Below are 25,766 nucleotides of genomic sequence, written 5' to 3' on the forward strand. Positions count from 1 at the left end.
GTCCAGTCTGGAAACTCTGTTTCTGTGGAATCTGTGAAGGGATATTAAGTGGCGCCCAGAAGCTTGTGTGAGAAAGGAAACGTCTTCTGATGAAAACTGAAGAGAAGCTTTTTGAGCAAATGCTTTGTGATGTGTGTATTCATCTCACAGAATAAAATCATTCTTTTTATTGAGCAGTATAAAATCACTGTTTCTGTGGAACCTGAGAAAGGACTTTGGGAATGCTCTTAATAATATGCTGAAAAAGAAATATCCTCCAATAAAACCCAGAAGGAAACTTTCTGTGAAATTGCTCTAGGTCACGTGAAGTCCACTCATACAGTGAAACTTCTGTTTTCATTGAGAATTATTCCAACACTGTTTTAGGATAGTCAGCGAAGGGATACTCCGGAGTGATTTGAGGCCTACAGCCAAAACGGAACTGTCTTCAGATAGATACTGGAGAGCCGATTTCCAAAAAAAGCTGATTCCATGCTTTGTGACGTGGACATTACACTCAAAGAGTTATACTTTTCTTCTCATAAAGGATTGAGGAATCACGTTTGGAGAAAAAGCTAGCAGGGGACATTCGGGAGTATATGAACGGCTGTGGTGAAAAATGAAATATCCTCAGACAACAACTGGAAAGAGGCTTTCTGTGAAACTACTTTGTGATAGATATGTCTATTCATCTCACAAAGGTAAAACTTTCTTTCCTTTACGCAGTTTTGAAACTGCATCATGGCCGGATTCACGAAGGGACATTCGGGAACACATTCAAGCCTGCGGGGAAATAGGAGATATCTTCAGGAAAAAACTGGAGAGAAGCTTTCTGAGAAACTGCTTTGTGATGTGAGCATTCCACTCAGGGTGTTTTGACGCTTTTCTCATAAGGCAGTGTTTGAATACTGTTCCTGTAGAACTGAAAAAGTGATATTTTGCAGCACACTTAAGAGTATGACAAAAAGAGAAATATCCTGAAAGAATACCCAGAAAAAAGCGTTCCAATAAACTGTTCTCTAACGTATACATTCATTTCAGAGAGTTAATGCTTACATTGCATTGCCCAGTTTGGAAACTCGGTCTTTGAGGAATCTGTGAAGGGCTATTAAGTGACTCCTGGAGGATTGTGGTGAGAAAGGAAACGTCTTTTGCTGAAAACTGCAGAGAAACTTTTGGAGCAACTGCTTTGTGATGTGTGTATTCATCCCATAGAGTCAAATCGTTCTTTAGATAGAGGAGTTTGAAATTACTGTTTCTGTGGAACCTGGGAAAGTACATTTGGGAGCACTCTTAAATATGCTGAAAATGAAATATCCTCCGATAAATACCAGAAGGAAACTTTCTGTGAAACTGCACTAGGTCACGTGAATTCCGCTAGCACATTAAGCTTCTGTTTTCATTGAGCAGTATTCTAACAATGTTTTAGATTAGTCAGCTATGGGATACTCGGGAGTACTTTGAGGCTTTTGGTGATAAAAAGAAATATCTTCAGATAGATACAAGAGAGAAGATTTCTGAGGAGCTGCATTGTAACGTGTGCATTCAACTCATAGAGCTATACTTTTCTTCTCATAGAGGATTGGGGAATCTCGTTTGAAGAATAAGCTACCAGGGGACATTTGTAAGTATATGGATGGCTACGATGAAAAAGGAAATATCCTCAAACAAAAACTGGAAAGAAACTTTCTGTGAAAATGCTTTGGGATAGATATGTGTATTCATCTCACATAGATGAAACTTTCTTTCTATTACACAGTTTTGAAACTGCGTCACGGATGGATTCTCTAAGGAACATTTGGGAGCACATTCAGGACTGTGAGGAAATAGAGAATATATTCAGATAAAATCTGGAGAGAAGCTTTCTGAGAAATTGCTTTGTGATGTGTGCATTCCACTCAGGGAGTTATACCTCTTTTCTCATAAGACAGTGTTTGAACACTGTTCCTGTAAAACTGAAAAAGTTATATTTTGCAGTGCATGAAAGGATGCCGAAAAGTTTAATATCATGAAGAAAACCCAGAAAGACCCATTTCAAGAAACTTCTCTCTCACATGTGCATTCATTTCAGAGAGCTAAATCTTACACTACGTTGCCCAGTCTGGAAACTCTGTCTTTGGGGAATCTGTGAAGGGATTTTGGAGAAAAAACGAGCAGGGGACATTCACGAGTATATGGACGATGATATTGAAAAAGGAAATATCCTCAGACAAAAAGTGGAAAGAAGCTTTCTGTGAAACTGCTTTGGGACAGATATGTCTATTCATCTCACATAGATAAAACTTTCTATTACACAGTTTTGGAACTGCGTCATGGACGGATTCGAAAAGGGTCATTTGGGAGCACATACAGGTGTGCAGTGTAAAAGGAAATATCTCCAGATAAAAACTGGAGAGAAGCTTTAAGAGAAACTGCTTTGTGATGTGTGCATTCCACTCAGGGAGTTATACTTCTTTTCTCAAAAGGCAGTGTTTGAACACTGTACCTGTAAAACTGAAAAACTGATATTTTGCAGCGCATTGAAGACTATGGCAAAAAGTGAAATGTCCTGAAATAAAACTCAGAAAGAAGCATTCCAACAAACTGCTCTTCGATGTGTGCATCCATATGAGAGAGTTAAAGCTTACACTACGTTGCCCAGTTTGGAGTCTCTGTCTTTCAGGAATCTGTGAAGGGATATTAAGTGGCGCCCATGTGCTTGTGGTGAGAAAGGAAACGTCTTCTGATGAAAACTGGAGAGAAGCTTTTGGAGCAACTGCTTTGTCATGTGTGTATTCATCTCATAGAGTTAAATCATACTTTGAATTGAGCAGTTTGCAATCGCTGTTTCTGTGGAATCTGAGAAAGAACATTTGGGAACGCACTGAAGCATATGCTGAAAAAGAAATACACTGCAATAAAAACATGAAGGAATCTTTCTGTGAATCCACTCTAGGTCATGTGAATTCAACTCGCACAGTTAAGCTTCTGTTTTCATTGAGCAGTATTCTAACACTGTTTTAGGTTGGTCAACTAAGGATACTCAAGAGTGCTTTGAGACTTACGGTGAAAAGGAAATATCTTCAGTCAAATACCAGACAGCATATTTCCGAGTAGCTGTTTTGTGACGTGTACATTCCACACAGAGTTATACTTTTTTTCTCATAGAGGATTGGGGTTGTCCCGTTTGGAGAAAAAGCTACCAGGGGACATTTGGGAGTATATGAACGGCTAAGGTGAAAAAGGAAATATTCTCAGACAGACACTTGAAAGACACTGTCTGTGAAACTGCTTTGTGATAGATATGACTATTCGTCTCACATAGATAAAACTTTTTTTCTATTTCGCAGATTTAAAACTGAGTCATGGACAGATTCGCAAAGGACCATTCGGGAGCACCTTCATGCCTGTGGGGAAATAGGAAATATCTTCAGATAAAAACTGGAGGGAAACTTTCTGAGAAAGTATTCTGTGTTGTGTGCATTCCACTCAGGGAGTTATACCTCTTTTCTCATAAGACAGTGTTTGAACACTGCTCCTGGAAAACGGAAAATGGGATATTTTGCAGCGCATTGAAGATTATATCAAAATGTGAAATATCCTGAAATAAAACCCAGAAAGAAGTGTTCCAAGAAACCAGTCTTTGACATGCGCATTCATTTCAATGAGGTAAAGCTTACACTACATTGCCAGTTTAGTAACTCTGTCTTTGAGGAATCTCTGAAGGGATACAGTGTGGTGCCTGGAGGCTTGTGGTGAGAAAGGAAACATCTTCCAATGAAAACTGGAGAGAAGCTTTTAGAGCAACTGCTTTGTGATGTGTGTATTCACCTCATAGAATTAAATCACTCTTTGGATTGAGCAGTTTGAAATCACTGTTTCTGTGGTACCTGGGAAAGGACATTTGGGACCACTCTTAAGAATATGCAGAAAAAGAAATACACTCTGATAAAACCCAGAAGGAAAGTTTCTGTGATACTGCTCTAGTCACGTGAAGTCCAGTCGCACAGTTAAGCTTCTGTTTTCATTGAGCAGTATTCTAACACTGTTTTGGTTTAGTCAGCTAAGGGATACTCGGCTGCACTTTGAGGTTTACTGTGAAAACGGAAAAATGTTCAGATAGAGGGGACATTAGAGAGTATATGGACGGCTATGGAGAAAAAGGAAATATCCTCAGACAAAAACTGGAAAGGAGCTTTCTGTGAAACTACCTTGTGACAGATATGTCTATTCATCTCACATAGAAAAAACTGTCTTTGTATTACACAGTTTTGAAACTACGTCATGGATGGATTCACGAAGGAACATTGGGGGCACATTCAAACCTTTGGGAAATAGGAGACATCTTCAGATAAACACTGGAGAGAAACTTTCTAAGAAATTGCTTTGTGATGTGTGCATTTCTTTCAGGGAGTTATACCTCTTTTCTCATAAAGCAGTGTTTGAACACTGTTCCTGTAAAACTGAAGAAGTGATATTTTGCAGGGCATTGAAGACTATGGCAAAAACTGAAATATCCTGAAATAAAACCTGTTAAGAAGTGTTTCAGGACACTGTTCTCTGACGTGTGCATTCATTTCAGAGAGTTAAAGTTTACGCTACAATGCCCAGATTGGAAACTCTGTCTTTGAGGAATCTGTGAAGGGATATTAAGTGGAGCCCAGAGACTTGGGGTGAGAAAGGAAACGTCTTCTGGTGAAAACTGGACAGAAGCTTTCGGGCAAATGCTTTGTGATGTGTGTATTCATATAATAGAATTAAATCATTCTTTGGACTGAGCAGTTTGAAATTGTTGCTTCTGTGGAACCTGAGAAAGGACATTTGGGAACGCTCTTAAGAATATGCTGAAAAAGAAATACCCTCTGATAAAAACCAGAAGGAAACTTTCTGTGAAACTGCTCTAGGTCATGTGATGTGCACTCACACAGTTAAGCCTCTGTTTTCATTGAGCAGTGTTCTAACACTTTTTTAGGTTAGTCAGCTAAGGGATACTCAGGAGTGCTTTGAGGCTTACAGTGAAAACAGAAATGTCTTCAGATAGATACTGGAGAGAAGATTTCCGAGGAGCTGCTACGTGATTTGTGCTTTGAATCACATAGTTATGCTTTTCTTCTCAGAGAGGATTCAGAAATTCCATCTGGAGAAAAAGCTACCAGGTAACATTCAGGAGTATATGGACAGCTATGGTGAAAATGGAAATATCCCCAGAAAAATACTGGAAAGAATCTTTCTATGAAACTGCTTTGTGATAATATGTCTATACATCTCACAAAGATAAATCTTTCTTTCTATTACGCAGTTTTGAAACTGCGTCATGGACAGATTCTCGAAGGGACATTCAGGAGCACATTCAGGCCTGAGGGGGAAATAGGAGGTATCTTCAGATAAAAACTGGAGAGAATCTTTCCGAGAAAGTGCTTTGTGATGTGTGCATTCCTCTCAGGGAGTTATGCTTCTTTTCTCATAAAGCAGTATTTGAACACTGTTCCTGTAAAACAGAAAAAGTGAGATTTTGCAGTGCATTGAAGACTGTGGCGAAAAGTGAAATATCGTGAACTAAAACACATTAAGAAGCATTCCAGGAAGCTGTTCTCTGACGTGTGCATTCATTTCAGAAAGTTAAAGCTTGCACTACGTTGCCCAGTTGGGAACCTCTCTCTTTGAGGAATCTGTGAAGAGATATTAAGTGGAGTCCGGCAGCTTGTGGTGAGAAAGGAAACGTCTTCCGATGAAAACTGGTGAGAAGCTATCGGTGCTTCTGCTTTATGATGTGTGTATTCATCTCATAGAGTTATATCATTCTTTGGATTGAGCAGTTTGAAATCACTGTTTCCGTGGAACCTGAGAAAGGACATGTGGGAATGCCCTTAAGAATATGCGGAAAAGGAAATACCCTCTGATAAAAACCAGAAGGAGTCTTTCTGTGAAACTGCTCTAGGTCACGATAAGACCACTCGCACAGTTAAGCCTCTGATTTCATTGAGGAGTATTCTAACACTGTTTTAGGTTAGTGAGCTAAGGAATACTCAGGAGCGCTTTGAGGCTTATGATGAAAACGGAAATATCTTCAGATAGATACTGGAGAGAAGACTTCCGAGAATCTCTTTTGTGATGTGTGCATTCCACTCAGAGAGTTTTACTTTTCTTCTCATAGAGGATTGGGGAATCCTGTTTGGAGAAAAAGCTACCAGGGGAAATTCCTGAGTATATAGACAGCTACGGTGAAAAAGGAAGTATCCTCAGACAAAAACTGGATAGAATTTTCTGTGAAACTGATTTGTGATAGACATGTGTATTCCTCTCACATAGATAAAAGTTTCTTTCTATTACGCAATTTTGAAACTGCGTCAAGGACAGATTCGTGAAGGGACATTCACAAGCACATTCAGGACTGTGGGGAAATAGGAGATATCTTCAGATAAAAACTGTAGAGAAGCTTTCTGAGAAACTGCTTTGTAATTGAACATTCCACTCTGGGACTTATAGTTGTTTTCTCTTAAGGCAGTGTTTGAAAACCGTTCCTCTAAAACTGAAAAAGTAATGTTTTACAGCACACTGAATACTATGGTGTAAAGTGAAGTATCCTGAAATAAAACCCAGAAAGAAACGTTCCTAGAAACTGCTCTGTGACATGTGCATTCATTTCAGAGAGTTATAGCTTACACTACGTTGCTCAGGAAACTCTGTCTATGAGGAATCTGTGAAGGGATAGTAAGTGGCGCACGGAGGCTTGTGTTGAGAAATGAAACGTCTTCTGATGAAAGCTGGAGAGAAGCTTTCGGACCAACTGCTTTGTGATGTGAGTATTCATCTCATAGGGTTAAATCGTTCTTTGGATTGAGCAGTTTGAAATCATTGTTTCTGTGGAAACTGAGAAAGACAATTTGGGAATGCTTTTAAGAATATGCTGAAAAATAAAGACCCTCTGATAAAAACCAGAAGGAAACATTATGTGAAACGGCTCTAGGTCAGGTGAAGTCCATGCGCACATTTAAGCTTCTGTTTTCATTGAGAAGTATTGTAACACTGTTTTTGTTTAGACAATGAAGTGATAATCAGGAATGCTTTGAGGCATACGGTGAAAACGAAAATATCCTCAGATAGATACTGGAGAGAAGATTTCCGAGGAGTTGCTTTGTGAGGTGTGCATTCCACTAACAATTTTATACCTTTCTTCTCTTAGAGGATTGGGGAATCCCATTTGGAGAAAATGCTACCAGGGAACATTTGGGATTATATGGATGGCTATGGTGAAAAAGGGAGTATCCTCAGACAAAAACTGGAAAGAAGCTTTCTGTGAAATGCTTTGTGATAGATATGTCTATTCGTCTCACTTAAATAAAACTTTCTTTCTATTATGTAGTTTTGAAACTGTGTAATGGACAGATTTGCGATGGGACATTCGGGAGTATATTCAGGCATATGGTGGAAAAGGAGATATCTTAAATAAAAATTGGAGAGAAACTTTCTGAAAAACTGCTTGGGGATGTGTGCATTCCACTCAGTGAGTTATACGCCTTTTCTCATAAGACAGTTTTTGAACACTGTTCCTGTAAATCTGAAAAGTGATATTTTGCAGCGCATTGAAGACTGTGGCAAAAAGTAAATTATCCTGAAATAAAACCCAGAAAGAAACATTCCACGAATCTGCTGTCTGACGTGTGCATTCATTTCAGAGAGTTAAAGCTTACACTGCGTTGCCGAGTTTGGAAACTCTGTCTTTGAGGAATCTGTGAAGGGATATTAAGTGGCACCCGGAGGCTTGTTTTGAGAAAGGAAACATCTTCCGATGAAAATTGCAGAGAAGCTATTGGAGCAACTGCTTTGTGATGTCTCTATTCATCTCATAGAGATAAAACATTCTTTGGATTGAGTAGTTTGAAATCACTCTTTCTGTGGAACCTGAGAAGGACATTTGGGAACGCTCTTAAGAATATGCTGAAAAAGTAATAACCTCCGATAAAAACCAGAAGGAAACTTTCTGTGAAACTTCTCTAGGTCAGGTGAATTCCACTCGCTCAGTTAAGCTTCTGTTTTCATTGAACAGTATTCTTACAATGCTTTAGGTTTGTCAGCTAAGGGATACTCAGGAGTGCTTTGAGGCTTATGGTGAAAACAGAAATATCTCCAGATAGATACTGGAGAGAAGATTACTGAGAAGGCTCTTTGTGACTTGTGCATTACACTCACAGAGTTATACCTTTCTTCTCATAGAGGATTGGGAATCCCATTTGGAGAAAAAGCAACCAGGAGACATTCACGACTATATGGAAGGCTATGGTGAAAAAGGAAATATCCTCAGACAAAAACTGAAAAGAAGATTTACGTGAAACTGATTTGTGATAGATATGTCTATTCATGTCACATAGATAAAATTTTCTTTCTATTATGCAGTTTTGAAACTGAGTCATAGACGGATTCGCAAAGGGACTTTCACAACAATATTCAGGCCTGTGGGGGAAAAGGATATATCTTCAGATAAAAACTGGAGAGAAGCTTTCTTAGAAACTGCTTTGTGATATGTGCATTCCACTCAGGGAGTTATACCTCTTTTCTCACAAGGCAGTGTTTGAACACTGTTCCTCTGAAACTGAAAAAGTGATATTTTGCAGTGCATTGAAGACTATGCCAAAATATTAAATATCCTGAAATAAAACACAGAAAGAAGCATTTCAAGAAACTGCAATCTGAAGTGTGCACTCATTTCAGAGACTTAAAGCTTACAATACGTTGCCCAGTTTGTAAACTCTGTCTTTGAAGAATCTGTGAAAGGATATTAAGTAGTACTCGGGGGCTCGTGATGAGAAAGGAAATGTCTTTCGATGAAAACTGGACAGAAGCTTTCAGAGTAACTGCTTTGTGATGTGTGTATTCACCTTATGGAGTAAATCATGTTTTGGACTAAGCAGTTTGATATCACTGTTTCTGTGCAACCTGAGAAAGGACATTTTTGAACACTCTTAGGAATATGCTGAAAAAGAAATACCCACCAATAAAAACAAGAAGGAACTTTCTGTGAAACTGCTCTAGGTCTTGTGAATTCCACTCACAGAGTTAAGCTTCTGTTTTCATTGAGCAGTGTTTTAAGACTGTTTTAGGTAAGTCAGCTAAGAGATACTAGAGAGTGCTTTGAGGCTTATGGAGAAGAAGGAAATATCTTCAGATAGATACTGGATAGAAGATTATCGAGGAGCTGCTTTGTGATGTCTGAATTCACCTCACAGAGTTATACCTTTCTTCTCATAGAGAATTTCAGAATGACGTTTGGAGGAAAAGATACCAGGGGACATTCGGGAGTAGATGGGCGGATATGGTGAAAAAGGAAATATCCTCAAACAAAAACTGGAAAGAAGTTTTCTGTGAACCTGTCTTGTGACAGATATGTCCATTCATCTCACATATATAAAACTTTACTTTTATTACGCGGTTTTGAAATTGCGTCATGGTTGGATTCGCGAAGGGACTTTGGAGAGCACATTCAGGCGTATGGTGAAAAAGGAGATATCTTCAGATAAAAACGGGAGAGAAGCTGAGAAACTGCTTTGTGATGTGTGCATTCCACTCACCATATTATACCACTTTTCTCATAAGGCAGTGTTTGAACACTGTTCCTTTAAAAGTGAAAAAATGAAATTTTGCAGCATATTGAAGACTATGGCAATAAGAGAAATATCCTGAAATAAAACACAGAAAGAATCGTCCAAGAAACAGCTCTCTGACGTGTGCATTCATTTCAAAGAGTTAAAGCTTACACTACATTGCCCAGTTTGGAAACCCTGTCTTTGAGGATTCTTTGGAGGGATATTAAGTGGCCACCCTGATCCTGTAAGAAAGTAATCGACTTCTGATGAAAACTGGAAAGATGCTTTCAGAGCAACTGCTTTGTGATTTGTGTATTCTTCTCATAGAGTGAAATCATTCTTTGGTTTGAGCAGTTTGAAATCACTGTTTCTCTGGAACCTGAGAAAGAAAATTTGGGAACACTCTTAAGAATATGCTGAAAAAGAAATACCCTCCGAATAAAACCATAAGGAAACTTTCTGTGAAACTGCTCTAGGTCACGTGAATTCCACTCACACAGTTAAGTTTCTGTTTTCATTGAGCGGTATTCTAACACTGTATTAGGTTTGTCAGCTAAGGGATACTCAGGAGTGATTTCAGGCTTACGGTGAAAACGGAAATATCTTCAGATAGATACTGGAGAGAAGATTTCCGAGGAGCTGCTTTGGGAAGTTTGCATTCAACTCACAGAGCTATACTTTTCTTCTCATAGAGGATTGGGAAATCCCGTTTGCACAAAAAACCTCCAGGGGACATTCAGGAGTATATGGACGAGTACGTTGAAAAAGGAAATATCCTCAGAGAAAAACTGGAAAGAAGCTTTCTGTGAAACTGCTCTGTCATAGATATGTCTATTCACCTCACATAGATAAAACTTACTATTACGCAGTTTTGAAACTGCGTCATGGACGGATTCATGAAGGAACATTCGGGAGCACATTCAGGCGTACGGTGAAAAAGGAGATATCCTCAGATGAAAACTTGAGAGAAACTTTCTGAAAAACTGCCCTGTTATGTGTACATTCCACTCAGGGAGTTATACCTCTTTTCTCATAAGGCAGTGTTTGAATATCGTTCCTCTAAAAGTGAAAAAGTGATATTTTGCAGAGCATTGAAGGCTATGTTGAAAAGTGAAATATCCTGAAATGAAATCCTGAAAGAAGCATTCCAAGAAACTGGTCTCTGATGTGTGCATTCATTTCAGATAGTTAAAGCTTACACTACATTGTCCAGTTTGCAAAGTCCATCTTTAAGGAATATGTGAAGGGATATTAAGTGGAGAAAAAGCTACCAAGGGACATTGAAGAATATATGGACAGCTATGGTGAAAAAGGAAATATCCTCAGGTAAAAACTGGAAAGAAGCTTTCTGTGAAACTGATTTTGATAGATATGTCTATTCATCTCATATAGATAAAACTTTCTATTATGCAGTTTTGAAACTGTGTCATGGACAGATTCATGAAGGGACATTCGGGAGCACATTCAGGAGTATGGTGAAAAAGGAGATATCCTCAGATAAAAACTGGAGAGAAGTTTTCAGAGCAACTGCTTTATGATGTGTGTATTCATCTCAGAGTTAAATCCTTCCTTGTATTGAGCAGTTTGAAATCACTGTTACAGTGGAAACTGAGAAAGGACATTAGAGAACACTCTTTTGGATATGCTGAAAAAGAAATGCCCTCCGATGAAAACTAGAAGGAAACTTTCTCTGACACTGTTCTAGGTCACATGAAGTCCACTCACGAAGTTATGCTACTGTTTTCATTGAGCAGTATTCTAACACTGTTTTAAGTTAGTCAGCTAAGGGATACTAGGGAGCACTTTGACGCATATGGTGAAAGCGGAAATATCGTCAGATAGATACTGGAGAGAAGATTTCAGAGAAGCTGCTTTGTGACGTGTGCTTTCCACTCACAGATTTATACTTTCCTTCTCATAGAGGACTGGGGAATCCCGTTTGGAGAAAAAGCTGCCAGGGGACATTAGGTTGTATATGCATGGCTATGTGGAAAAAGGAAGTATCCTCACACAAAAATTGGAAAGAAGTTTTCTGTGAAACAGATTTGTGTTAGACATGTGTATTCATCTCACATAGATAAAACTTTCTTTTTATTATGCAGTTTTTAAACTGTGTCATGGACGGATTCGTGAAGGGACATTCAGGAGCACATACAGGTCTAAGGGTAATAGGAGATATCTTCAGATAAAAGCTGGAGAGGAGCTTTGTGAGAAACTGCTTTATGATGTGAACATTCCACTCAGGGACTTATACTTCTTTTCTCATAAGACAGTGTTTGAACACTGTTCCTGTAAAGGTGAAAAAGTGATATTTTGCAGCACATTGAAGACTATGGCAATAAGTGAAATATCCTGAAATAAAACCCAGAAAGAAGCATTCCAAGAAACTTGTCTCTGACGTGTGCATTCCCTTCAGAGAGTTAAACTTACACTGCATTGATCAGTTTGGAAACACTGCCTTTGAGAAATCTGTGAAGAGATATTAAGTGATGCCCGGAGGCTTCTTGTGAGATAGGAGACGTCTTCCGATGAAAACTGGAGAGAAGATTTTTGAGGAACTGCTTTGTGATGTGTGTATTCACCTCATAGAGTTAAATCATTCTTTGGATAATTAATTTTGAAATCACTGTTTCTGTGGAACCTGAGAAAGGACATTAGGGAACACTCTTAAGAACCTGCTGAAACAAAATATCCTCCAATAAAAACCAAAAGGAAACATTCTGTGAAACTGCTCTAGGTCACGTGAATTCCACTCACACATGTAACCTTCCGCTTTCATTGAGCAGTATTCTAACACTGATTTAGGTTAGTCTGCTAAGGGTTACTCGGGAGCACTTTGAGACTTATGGTGAAAACGGAGATATCTTTAGGTAGATACTGGAGAGAATATTTCTGAGGAGCTGCTTTGTGACGTGTGCATTCCCCTCACAGAGTTATGCTTTTCTTCTCATCGAGGATTGTGGAAAATCATTGGGAGAAAAAGCTAGCAGGCGACATTCGGGAGTATATGGAGTGCTCTGGTGAAAAAGGAAGTATCCTCAGACAAAAACTGGAAAGAAGCTTTCTGTGGAACTGCTTTGGGATAGATATGTCTATTGATCTCACATAGATAAAACTTTCTTTTATTATGCACTTTTGAAACTGCATCATGGATGGATTTGTGAAGGGACATTCAGGAGCACATTGAGACTTGTAGGGCAATAGGGAATATCATCAGATAAAAACTGAAGAGATTTCTGAGAAATTGCTTTGTGTAGTGTGCATTCCAGTCAGGGATTTTTACCTCTTTCTCATAAGGCAGTGTTTGAACACTGTTCCTCTAAAAGTGAAAAAGTGATATTTGCACGGCATAGAAGGCTACAGCAAAAGTGAAATATCCAGAAATAAAACCCAGAAAGAAACATTCCAAGAAACTGCTCTCTGAAGTGTGCATTCATTTCAGAGATTTAAAGCTTACACTACGTTGCCCAGTTTGGAAACTCTGTCTTCGAGGAATCTGTTAAGGTATATTAAGTGGGGCCCCAAAGGCTGTGCTGAGAAAGGAAACGTCTTCCAATGAATACTGGGGAGAAGCTTAACGAGAAACAACTTTGTAATGTGTGTATTCATCTCATATAGTTAAATCATTCTTTGGATTGAGCAGTTTGAAATCACTGTTTCTGTAGAACCTGAGAAAGGACACTTGGGAATGCTCTGAAGAAAATGCTGAAAAACGAATACCCTCTGATAAAAATCAGAAGGAAGCTCTCTGTGAAACTACTGTAGGTCACATGAATTCCACGTGCACAGTTAAGCTTCTGTTTTCAATGAGCAGTATTCTAACACTGTTTTTGTTTCGTCTGTGAAGTGATATTTGGGAGCGCTTTGACGCTTCTGGTGAAAAAGGAAATATCTTCAGATAAAAACCGGAGAGAAGATTTCTGAGTAGCTGCTTTGTGACGTGTACGTTTCACTCACAGAGTTATATTTTTCTTCTCAGAGAGCATTGGGAAATCCTGTTTGGAGAAAAAGTGAACAGGGGACATTCAGAAAAATATGGATGGCTATGTTGAAAAAGGAAATATCCTCAGACAAAAACTGAAAAGAAGGTTTCTGGGAAACTGATTTGTGATAGATATGTCTATTCATCTCACATAGATAAAACTTTCTTTGTATTATGCAGTTTTGAAACTGCGTCATGGAAGAATTCGCGAAGGGACCTTCAGAGCACATTCAGGACTGTGGGGAAAAAGGAAATTCCTTCTGGTAAAAACTGGACAGATGTTTTCCGAGAAGGTGCTTTGTGATGTGTGCATTCATCTCATAGAGTTAAATATTTCTTTGGATTGAGCAGTTTGAAATCACTGTTTCTGTGGATACTGAGAAAGGACATTTGGGAATGCTACTAAGAATCTGCTGAAAAAGAAATACTCTTCAATAAAAACCAGAAGGAAACTTTCTTTGAAATTCCTCTGGGTCACATGAATTCCACTTGCACAGTTAAGATTCTGTTTTCATTGAGGAGTATTCTCACAATGTTTTAGGTTAGTCAGCTAAGGGATACTCGGCAGGACTTTGAGGCTTAACAGTGAAAGCAGAAATATCTTCAGATAGATACTGGAGAGGAGATTTCCGAGGAACTGCTTTGTGACGTGTGCATTCCACTCACAAAGTTATACTTTTCTTCTCATAGTAGATTGGGGAATCCCGTTTGGAGAAAAAGCTACCAGGGGACATTCGGGAGTATATGGATGGCTGTGATGAAAAGGGAAATGTCCTCAGACAAAAAATTGGAAAGAAGCTTTCTATGAAACTGCTTTGTGATAGATACGTCTATTCATCTCACATAGATAAAACTTTCTTTCTATTACACAGTTATGAAACTGCATCATGGACGGATTCGCGAAGGGACATTCGGGGGCACATTCCATCCTTTGAGTATATAGGAAATGTCTCCAGATAAAAACGGGAGAGAAACTTTCTGAGAAACTGCTTTGTGATGTGTACATTTCACTCAGAAATTTATTCCTTTTTCTCATAAGGCAATGTTTAAAAATGTTTCTTTAAAACTGAAAAAATGATATTTTTCAGCGCATTGAAGACTATGGCGAAATGTGAAATATCTGGAAATAAAATGCTGAAAGAAGCATTCCAAGAAACTGCTCTCTGTGGAGTGCATTCATTAAAGAGAGTTAAAGCTTACACTACTTTGCTCAGTTGGGAAACTCTGTCTTTGAGTAATCTGGGAAGGGATATTAAGTGACGAACAGAGACTTGTGGTGAGAAAGGAAACATCTTCCGATGAAAACTGGAGAGAAGCTTCCGGAGCAACTGATTTGTGATGTGTGTGTTCATCTCATAAAGTTAAATCATTCCTTGGATTGAGCATTTTGAAATCACTGTTTCTGTGGAACCTGAGAAAGAACATTTGGGAACGCTCTTAAGAATACGCTGAAAAAGGAATACCCTCCGATAAAAACCAGAAGAAATCATTCTGTGAAACTGCTCTATGTCACGTGAATTCCACTCACACAGTTAAGCTTCTACTTTCATTCAGCAGTATTCTAACACTGTTTTAGGTTTGTCAGCTAAGGGATACTCAGGAGCACTTTGAGTCTTATGATGAAAATGGAAATATCTTCAGATTGATACTGGAGAGAAGATTTCCGAGGTGCTGCTTTGCATCCTGTGCATTCCACTCACAGAATTATACTTTTCTTCTCATAGACGGTTGAGGAATCCCGTTTGGAGAAAAAGCTACCAGGGGACATTCACAAGCATATGGATGGCTACGGTGACAATGGAAGTATCCTTAGAGAAAAACTGGAAAGAAGTTTTCTGTGAAACTGTATTGGGATAGATATGTCTATTCATCTCACACAGATAAAACTTTCTTCTATTACACAATTTTGTAACTGCGTCATGGATGGATCACGAGGGGAATTTCTGAAGCACATTCAGGCCTGTGGGGAAATAGGAGATGTCTTCAGATAAAAACTGGAGAGAAGCTTTATGAAAAACTACTTTGTGATGTGCGCATTCCGTTCAGGGATTTATACATCTTTTCTCATAAGGCAGTGCTTGAACACTGGTTCTGCAAAACTGAAAAAGTGATATTTTGCAGCGCTATCAAGACTGTGGTGAAAAGTAAAGTATTCTGAAATAAAACCCAGACTCAAGCATTCCAAGAAACGGCTCTCTGACCTGTGCATTCATTTCAGAGAGATAAAGCATACACTGCATTGCTACTTTGGAAACTCTGCCTTTGAGGAATCTGTGAAGGGATATTAAGTGGCGCATGGAGGCTTCTGGTGAGAAAGGATATGTTTTCCAATGAAAGGTGGAGAGATGCTTTCGGAGAAACTGCTTTGTGATGTGTGATTTCATCTCACAGAGTTAAATCGTTCTTTGGATAGAGCAGTTTTAAATCACTGTTTCTGTGGAACCTGAGAGAGGACATTTGGGAACACTCTTAAGAATATGCTGAAAAAGAAATACCCGCCAATGAAAACCAGAAGGAAACTTTCTGTGAAACTGTTCCAGCTCATGGGAAGTCCACTTGCACACTTAAACTTCTGTTTTCATTCAGCAGTATTCTAACACTGTTTTAGGTTAATCTGCTAAGCGATACTTGGGAGTGCTTTGAGGCTCATGGTGAAAGCATAAAGATCTTCAGATAGATACTGGAGAGAAGATTTACAAGGAGCTGCTTTGTGACTTGTGCTTTCCACTCACAGAGTTATACTTTTCTTCTCATAGAGGACTGGGGAATCCCATGTTAAGGAAAAGCTACCAGGGGACTTTTGGGAGTATAAGATGGCTGTGGGGAAAAAGGAAATATCCTCAGACAAAAACTGGAAAGAAACTTTCAGTGAAACTGCTTTTTGATAGATATGTCTATTCATCTCATAGATAAAACTTTGTTTCTATTACGCAGTTTTGAAACTGCGTCATGGATGAATTTGTGAAGGATCATTCGGGAGCACATTCAGGCCTGTGGTTGAATAAGATATGTCTTCAGAAAAAACTAGAGAGACATTTTCTGAGAAACTCCTTTGTGATGAGTGCTTTCCATTCAGGGGGTTATACCTCTTTTCTCATAAGGCAGTGTGAGAACATTGTTCCTGTAAAACTGAAGAAGTGATATTTTGCAGCGCATTGAAGACTATGGTGAAAAGTGAAATATCCTGAAATAAACCCAGGAAAGAAATGTTTCAAGAAACTGCTCTCTAACATGTGGATTCATTTCAGAGAATTAAAGCTTACAATACATTTCCCAGATTGGAAACTCTGTCTTTGAGGAATCTGTGAAGGGCTATTAAGTAACAACCGGAGGCTAGTGGTGAGAAAGGAAACATCTTCTGATGATAATTGGAGAGAAGCTTTCGGAGCAACTGCTTTGTGATGTGTGCATTCATCCCTTAGAGTTAAATCATTCTTTGGTTTGAGCAGTTAGAAATCACTGTTTCTGTGCAACTGAGAAAGGACATTTGGGAACGCTCTTAAGAATATGCCAAAAAAGAAATACCCTCCGATGAAAACCAGAAAGAAACCTTCTGTGAAAGTGTTCCAGGTCACGTAAATTCCACTCGTAGAATTAAGCTTCTGTTTTCATTGAGCAGTATTCTAACACTGTTTTAGTTTAGTCAGGTAAGGATACTCGACAGTGCTTTGAGGCTTATGGTGAAAACGGAAATATCTTCAGATAGGTACTAGAGAGAATATATCAGAGGAGCTGCTTTGTGGCATGTGCATTCCACTCACAGAATTATACTTTTCCTCTCATAGAGAATTGGGAATCCCGTTTGGAGAAAATGTAACCAGGGGACATTCAGGAGTATATGGACGGCTATGGTGAAAAAGTAAATATCCTCAGACAAAAACTGGAAAGAAGCTTTCTGTGAAACTGCTTTGGGATAGATATATCTACTCATCTCACATAAGTAAAACTTTCTTTCAATTATGCAGTTTTGAAACTGCATCATGGACAAACTCGCAAAGGGACATTCGGGAGCACATTCAGGGGTATGGTGAAAAAGGAGATATCTTCAGATAAAAACTGGAGAGAAGCTTTCTGAGAAACCGCTTTGTGATGTCTGCATTCCCCTCAGGGAGTATACCACTTTTCTCATAAGGTAGTGTTTGAATACTGTTCCTGTAAAACTGAAAAAGTGATATTTTGCAGCGCATCAAAGACTATGGTGAAAAGTGAAATATCCTGAAATAAAACCCAGAAAGAAGCATTCCAAGAAACTGCTCTCTGACGTGTGCATTCATTTTAGAGAGTTAAAGCTTACAGAACGTTGCACAGTTTGGAAACTCTGTCTTTAAGGAATATGTGAAGGGATATTAAGTGGCACCCAGAGGCTTGTGGTGAGAAAGGAAACGTTTTCCGATGAAAACTGAAGAGAAGCTTTTGGAGTAAATTGTTTGTGATGTGTGTATTTATCTCATAGAGTTTAATCATTCTTTGGATTGAGCAGTTTGAAATCACTGTTTCTGTGGAACCTGAGAAATTATATTTGGTAACGCACTTAAGAATATGCTGAAAAAGGTATACCCTCTGATAAAAAGCAGAAGGAAACTTTCTGTGAAACTGCTCTAAGTCACGTGAAGTCCACTCACACAGTTAAGTTTCTGTTTTCATTGAGCAGTGTTCTAACACTGTTTTAGGTCAATCTGGTGAAGGAAACTTGGGGGCGCTTTGAGGCGTACGGTGAAAAAGGAAATATTTTCAAATAAAAACTGGAGAGAAGATTTCCAAGGAGCTGCTTTGTGACGTGTGCATTCCACTCACAAAGTTATACTTTTCTTCTCATAGAGGATTGGGGAATGCCGTTGGAGGAAAAGCGACCAGTGGAAATTCTTGAGTATATGCACTGCTATGGTGAAAAAGAATATATCATCAGATAAAAACTGGAAAGAAGCTTTCTGTGATACTGCTTTGGGATAGATATGTCTATTCATCTGACATAGATAAAACTTTCTTTCTATTATGCAGTTTTGAAACTGCGTCATGGACGAATTCATGAAGGGACATTTGGGTGCACCATCAGGCCTGAGGAGAAAGAGAACATATCTCCAGGTAAAAACGGGAGAGAAGCTTTCTGAGAAACTGCTTTGTGATGTGTACATTCCACTCAGAGAGTTACACCTTTTTTCTCATAAAGTGATATTTTGCAGTGCACTGAAAACTATGGTGAAAAGTGAAATATCCTGAAATGAAACCCAGAAAGAAGCGTCCAAGAAACTGCTCTCTGACGTGTACATTCATATCAGAGAGTTAAAGGATATACTACGTTGCCCAGTTTGAAAACTCTGTCTTTGAAGAATCTTTGAAGGGATATTAAGTGGTATCCCTGATCTTGTTGCGAGAAAGGAAACGGCTTCATATGAAAACTGGACAGATGCTTTCGTAGCAGCAGCTTTGTGATGTGTGTATTCATCTCATAGAGTGAAATCAATCTTTGGTTTGAGCAGTTTGAAATCACACTTTCTGTGGAACCTGAGAAAGAAAATTTGGGATCTCTCTTAACAATATGCTGAAAAAGAAATAACCTACGAAAAATATCACAAGGAAACTTTCTGAGAAAGTGCTCTAGGTCACGTGAATTCCACTCACACAGTTAAGCTTCTGTTTTCATTGAGGAGTACTCTAACACTGTTTTAGGTTAGACAGCAAAGGGATACTCGGATGTGCTTTGAGGCTTACAGTGAAAACGAAAATATCTTCAGATAGATACTGGAGAGAAGATTTCTGACAAGCTGCTTTGTGACATGTGCATTCCACTCACAGAGTTATACTTTTCATCTCATAGAGAAATGGGAATCCCATTTGGAGAAAAGCTAACAGGGGACATTCGTGAGTATATGGACAGCTAAGGTGAAAAAGGAAATATCCTCAGACAAAAACTGAAAAGAAGCTTTCAGTGAAACTGATTTGTGATAAATATGTCTATTCATCTCACATAGATAAAACTTTCTTTCTATTACGCAGTTTTGAAAATGCTTCATATATGGATTCATGAAGGGTCATTCGGGAGAATATTCAGGCCTGTGGGGTAATAGGAGATATCTTCAGATAAAAACTGGAGAGAAACTTTCTGAGAAACTGCTTTGTGATGGGTGCATTCCACTCAGGGAGTTTTACCTCTTTTCTCATAAGGCAATGTTTAAACACTGTTCCTGTAAAACGGAAAAAGTGATATTTCTTAGTGCATTTATATTTGGCAGCACGAGTTAAAGCTTACACTACGTTGTCCAGTTTGGAAACTCTGTCTTTGAGGAATCTCTGAGGGGATATTAAGAGGTTTGTGGTGAGAAAGAAAATGTCTTCCAATGAAAACAGTATAGAAGCTTTCCGAGCAACTGCTTTGTGATCTCTTTATTCATCTCATAAAGTTAAATCATTCTTTGGTGTGAGCAGTTTGAAATCACTGTTTCTGTGGAACATGAGAAAAGACATTTGAGAACATTCTTAAGAATATGTTGAAAAAGAAATACCCTCCGTTAAAAACCAGAAGGTAACTTTCCGTGAAACTCCACTATGTCATGTGAAATCCACTCGCATAGTTAAGCTTCTGTTTTCTTTGAGCAGTATCCCAACATTATTTTAGGTTAGTTAGTTAAGGGATACTCGGGAGGACTTTGAGGCTTATGGTGAAAATGGAAATATCATCAGACGGATAGTGGATAGAAGATTTCCGAGGAGCTGCCCTGTGATGTGTGCACTCCATTCACAGAGTTATACCTTTCTTCTCATAGAGGATTGGGGAATTCCATCTGGAGAAAAACCTATCACAGAACATTCGGCATTATATGGATGGCTATGGAGAGAAAGGAAATATCCTCAGACAAAAACTGGAAAGAAGCGTTCTGTGAAACTGTTTTGTGATAGATATATCTATTCATCTCTCATAGATAAAACTTTTTTCTATTACACAGTTTTGTAACTGCTTCATGATGGATTCACAAAAGTACTTTCGGGAGCACATTCAGGCCTGTGGAGAAATACGAGATATCTTCAGATAAAAACTGTGCAGAAGCTTTCTGAGGTACTGCTTTGTGATGTGTGCATTCCTCTCAGGGACACATACCTCTTTTATCATAAGGCAGCGTTTGAACACTGTTCCTGTAAAACTGAAAAAGTGATAATTAGCAGCACATTGAAGACTATGACAAAATGTGAAATATCGTGAAATTAAACCCAGAAAGAAGCCTTCCAAGAAACTGATCTCTGACGTGGTCATTCATTTCAGAGAGATAAAGCTTACACTATGTTGCCTAATTTGAAAAATCTGCTGTAGAGGAGATTGTGAAGGGATATAAAGTGGCGCCTGGAGGCTTGTGATGAGAAAGGGAAAGTCTGCCGATGAAAGCTGGAGAGATGCTTTTGGAGCAACTGCTTTGTAATGTTTGTATTCATCTCATAGAGTTAAATCATTCTTCAGACTCACCAGTGTGAAAAAAATGTTCCTGTGGAACCTGAGAAAGGACGTTTTGGAAAACGCTTAAGAATATGCTAAAAAAGAAATACCCTCCGATAAAAACTAGAAGGAATCTTTCTGTGAAACTGCTCTAGGTCTCTTGAATTCCATACACTCAGTGAAGGTTCTGTTTACATTGAGCAACATTCTAACATTGTTTTAGGTTAGTCAGCTAAGGGATACTCAGGAGTGTTTTGAGGCTTATGGTGAGAATGGAAATATCATGAAATAGATACTGGAGAGAAGATTTCCGAGGAGATGCTTTGAGACGTGTGCATTCCACTCACAGAGTTATACTTTTTTACTCATAGAGGATTGGGGAATCTGGTTTGGAGAAAAAGCAACCAGGGGACATTTGGCAGTATATAGATGGCTAAAGTTAAAAAGGAAATATCATCTGACAAAAACTGGAAAGAAGCTTTCTGTGAAACCGCTTTGTGATAGATATGTCTATTCATCTCACATAGATACAATTTTCTATTACACAGTTTTGAAACTGCGTCATGAATGGATTTGCGAAAGGACGTTCGGGAGCACATACAGGTGTGCTTTGAAAAAGGAAATATCTCCAGATAAAAACTGGAGAGAAGCGTTCTGAGAAACTGCTTTGTGATGTGTGCATTCCACTCAGGGAGTTATACCTCTTTTCTCAAAAGTCAGTGTTTGAACACTGTACCTGTAAAACTGAAAAACTGATATTTTGCAGTGCATTGAAAACTATGGCAAAAAGTGAAATATCCTGAAATAAAACTCAGAAAGAAGCATTCCAAGAAACTGCTCTCTTACGTGTGTATTCATTTTAGTGAGTTAAAGCTTACGCTATGTTGCCCAGTTTTGAAGCTCTGTCTTTAAGGGATCTGTGAAGGAATATTAAGTGGCGCCCAAGAGCTTGTGGTGAGAAAGGAAACGTCTTCCGATGAAAACTGAAGAGAAGCCCTCGGAGCAACTACTTTTTGATGTGTGTATTCATCTCATAGAGTTAAATCATTCTTTGGATTGAGCAGTTTGAAATCACTGTTTCTGTGAAATCTGAGAGAGGATATTTGGGAACGCTCCTAAGAATATGCTGACAAAGAAATACACTCCGATTAAAACCAGAAGGAAACTTTCAGTGAAACTGCTCTATGTCATGTGAAGTCCACTCGCACAATTAAGCTTCTATTTCATTGAGCAGTATGCTAACACTATTTTAGGTTGGTCAGCCAAGGGATAGTTGGGAGCGCTTTGCAGCTTACCATGAAAGTGGAAATATCCTCAGATAGATACTGGAGAGGAGATTTCCGAGGAGATGCTTTGTGATGTGTGCATTCCACTCACAGAGTTATACTTTTCTTCTCATAGGGGTTTAGGGAATCCCATTAGGAGAAAAGCTACCAGGGTACATTTGGGAGTATATGGACAGCTATGGTGTAAAAGGAAATATCCTCAGACAGAAACTGGAAAGAAGCTTTCTGTGAAACTGATTTGTGATAGATATATATATTCATCTAACATAGATAAAACTTTCTTTCTATTACGTGATTTTGAAAGGGCATCATGGACAGATTCGCGATTGGACTTTGGAGCACATTCAGAAATGTGGGGAAATAGGAAATATCTACAGATAGAATCTGCAGAGAAGCTTTCTGAGAAAATGCTTTGTGATGTGTGCATTCCACTCAGGGAGTTATACCCCTTTTCTCATAAGGTACTGTTTGAACACTGTTCCTGTAAAACTTGAAAAGTGATATTTTGCAGCGCATTGAAGATTATGGCGAAAAGTGAAATATCCTGAAATAAAACCCAGAAAGATGCATTCCAAGAAACTGCTGTCCGGCTTGTACATTCATTTCGGAGCATTGAAGCTTACAAAACGTTGCCCAGTTTGGAAACTCTGTCTTTGAGGAATCTGTGCAGGGATATTAAGTGGTGCCCGGAGGCTTGCGGTGCGAAAGGAAACGTCTTCCGATAAAAACTGGACAGCAGCTTTCGGAGCAACTGCTTTGTGATGGGGGTATTCATCTCATAGAGTTAAATCATTCTTTGGATTGAGCAGTTTGAAATCACTGTTTCTGTGGACCTGAGAAAGGACATTTGGGAATGCTTTAAAGAATGTGCTGAGAAAGAAATACCCTAAGATAAAAACCAGAAGGAATCTTTCTGTGAATCTACTCTGGGTCACATGAATTCCACGCGCAGAGTTAAGCTTCTGTTTTCATTCAGCAGTATTCTAACACTTTTTTATGTTATTCAGCTCAGGAATACTTGGGAGGGCTTTGAGGCTTATTGTGAAAGGGGAAATATCTTCAGATGGATACTGGAGTGGAGATTTCAAGGAGCTGCTTTGTGACATGTACATACCCCTCACAGAGTTATACTTTTCTTCTCATGGAGGATTGGCATATCCAATTTGGAGAAAAAGCTAGCAGGGGACATTCGGGAGTATGCGGACGGCTATGGTGAAAAAGGAAATATCCTCAGACCAAAACTGGAAAGAAGCTTTCTGTAAAATTCCTTTGGGGAAGATACGTCTATTCATCTCACATAGATAAAACTTTCTTTCTATTACGCAGTTTTGAAACTGCATCATGGACAGATTCTCAAATGGACATTCAGGAGCACGTTCAGGCCTGTGGGAAAATATTATATATATTCAGATAAAAACTGGACGGAAGCTTTCTGAGAAACTGCTTTGTGATGTGTGCATTCCACTCAGGGAGTTATACCTTTTTTCTCATAAGGAAATATTTGAACACTGTTCCTGTAAAATTGAAAAAGTGATACTTTGCAGTGCATTGAAGGCTATGGAGAAAAGTGAAATATCCAGAATTAAAACCCAGAAAGAAGCATTCCAAGAAACTGCTCTCTGACGTGTGTAAACATTTCAGAAAGTTAAAGCTTACACTACGTTGACCAGTTGGGAAACTCTGTCTTGGTGGAATCTGTGAAAGGATATTAAGTGGCACCCGGAGGCTTGTGGTGAGAAAGGAAACATCTTCCGAAGAAAACTGTAGAGAAATTTTCGGAGCAACTGCCTTGCGATGTGTGTATGCATCTCATAGAGTTAAATCATTCTTTGGATTGAGCAGTTTGAAATCACTGTTTCTGTGGAACCTGAGAAAGAACATTTGGGATCTCTCTTAAGAATATGCTGAAAAAGAAATACCCTCCAATAAAACCCAGAGTGAAACTTTCTGTGAAACTACTCTAGGTCATGTCAAGTCCACTCACAAAGATAAGCTTCTGTTTTCATTGAGCAGTATTCCAACACTGTTGTAGGATAGTCAGTTAAGTTATACTTGGGAGCGCTTTGAGGCTTACGGTGAAAGTGGAAATATCTTCAGATAGATACTGGAGAGAAGATTTCTGAGGAGATGCTTTGTGACGTAGACATTACACTCACAGAGTTATACTTTTCTTCTCATAGAGGATTGAGGAAACACGTTTGTAGAAAAAGCTACCAGGGGATATTCGGGAGTATATGGATGGCTGTGGTGAAAAATGAAATATCCTCAGACAACAACTGGAAAGAGGCTTTCTGTGAAATTGCTTTGTGATAGATATATCCATCTCACATACGTAAAACTTACTTTTTATTATGCAGTTTTGAAACTGCATCATGGCCGGAGTTGTGGAGGGTCATTCGAGAGCACATTCCGGACTGTGAGGCAATAGGAAATATCTTCAGATAAAAACAGAAGAGAAGCTTTCTGAGAAAATGTTTTGTGATGTGTGCATTCCACTCAGGGAGTTTTACCTCTTTTCTCATAAAGCAATGTTTGAACACTGTTCCTGTAAAACTGAAAGAGTGATATTTTGCAGTGCATCGAAGAGTATGGCAAAAGGTGAAATATCCTGAAATAGAACCCGGAAAGAAGCACTCCAAGAAACTGCTCTCTGACGTGTGCACTCATTTCAGAGAATTAAAGGTTACACTACGATGCTGTGTATGGAAACTCTGTCTTTGAGGAATCGGTAAAGGGTTATTAAGTGGTGCTCTTAGGATTGTGGTGAGAAAGTAAACGTCTTCCGATGAAAACTGGAGAGAAGATTTTGGAGCAACTGCTTTGTAATGTGTGTATTCATCTCATAGAGTTAAATCATACTTTGGATTGAGCACTTTGAAATCACTGTATCTGTGGTACTTGAGAAAGGACTTTTTTTTTTTATTTACTATTATTATACTTTAAGTTGTAGGGTACATGTGCATAACGTGCAGGTTTGTTACATATGTATACTTGTGCCATGTTGGTCTGCTGCACCCATCAACTCGTCATTTACATCAGGTATAACTCCCAATGCAATCCCTCCCCCCTCCCCCCTCCCCATGATAGGCCCCGGTGTGTGATGTTCCCCTTCCTGAGTCCAAGTAATCTCATTGTTCAGTTCCCACCTATGAGTGAGAACATGCGGTATTTGGTTTTCAGTTCTTGTGATAGTTTGCTAAGAATGATGGTTTCCAGCTGCATCCATGTCCCTACAAAGGACACAAACTCATCCTTTTTTATGGCTGCATAGTATTCCATGGTGTATATGTGCCACATTTTCTTAATCCAATCTGTCACTGATGGACATTTGGGTTGATTCCAAGTCTTTGCTATTGTAAATAGTGCTGCAATAAACATACGTGTGCATGTGTCTTTATAGCATCATAATTTATAATCCTTTGGGTATATCCCCAGTAATGGAATGGCTGGGTCATATGGTACATCTAGTTCTAGATCCTTGAGGAATTGCCATACTGTTTTCCATAATGGTTGAACTAGTTTACAATCCCACCAAC

Source organism: Theropithecus gelada, chromosome 20 (assembly GCF_003255815.1).
Source record: "Theropithecus gelada isolate Dixy chromosome 20, Tgel_1.0, whole genome shotgun sequence".
Classification (NCBI taxonomy): Eukaryota; Metazoa; Chordata; class Mammalia; order Primates; family Cercopithecidae; genus Theropithecus; species Theropithecus gelada.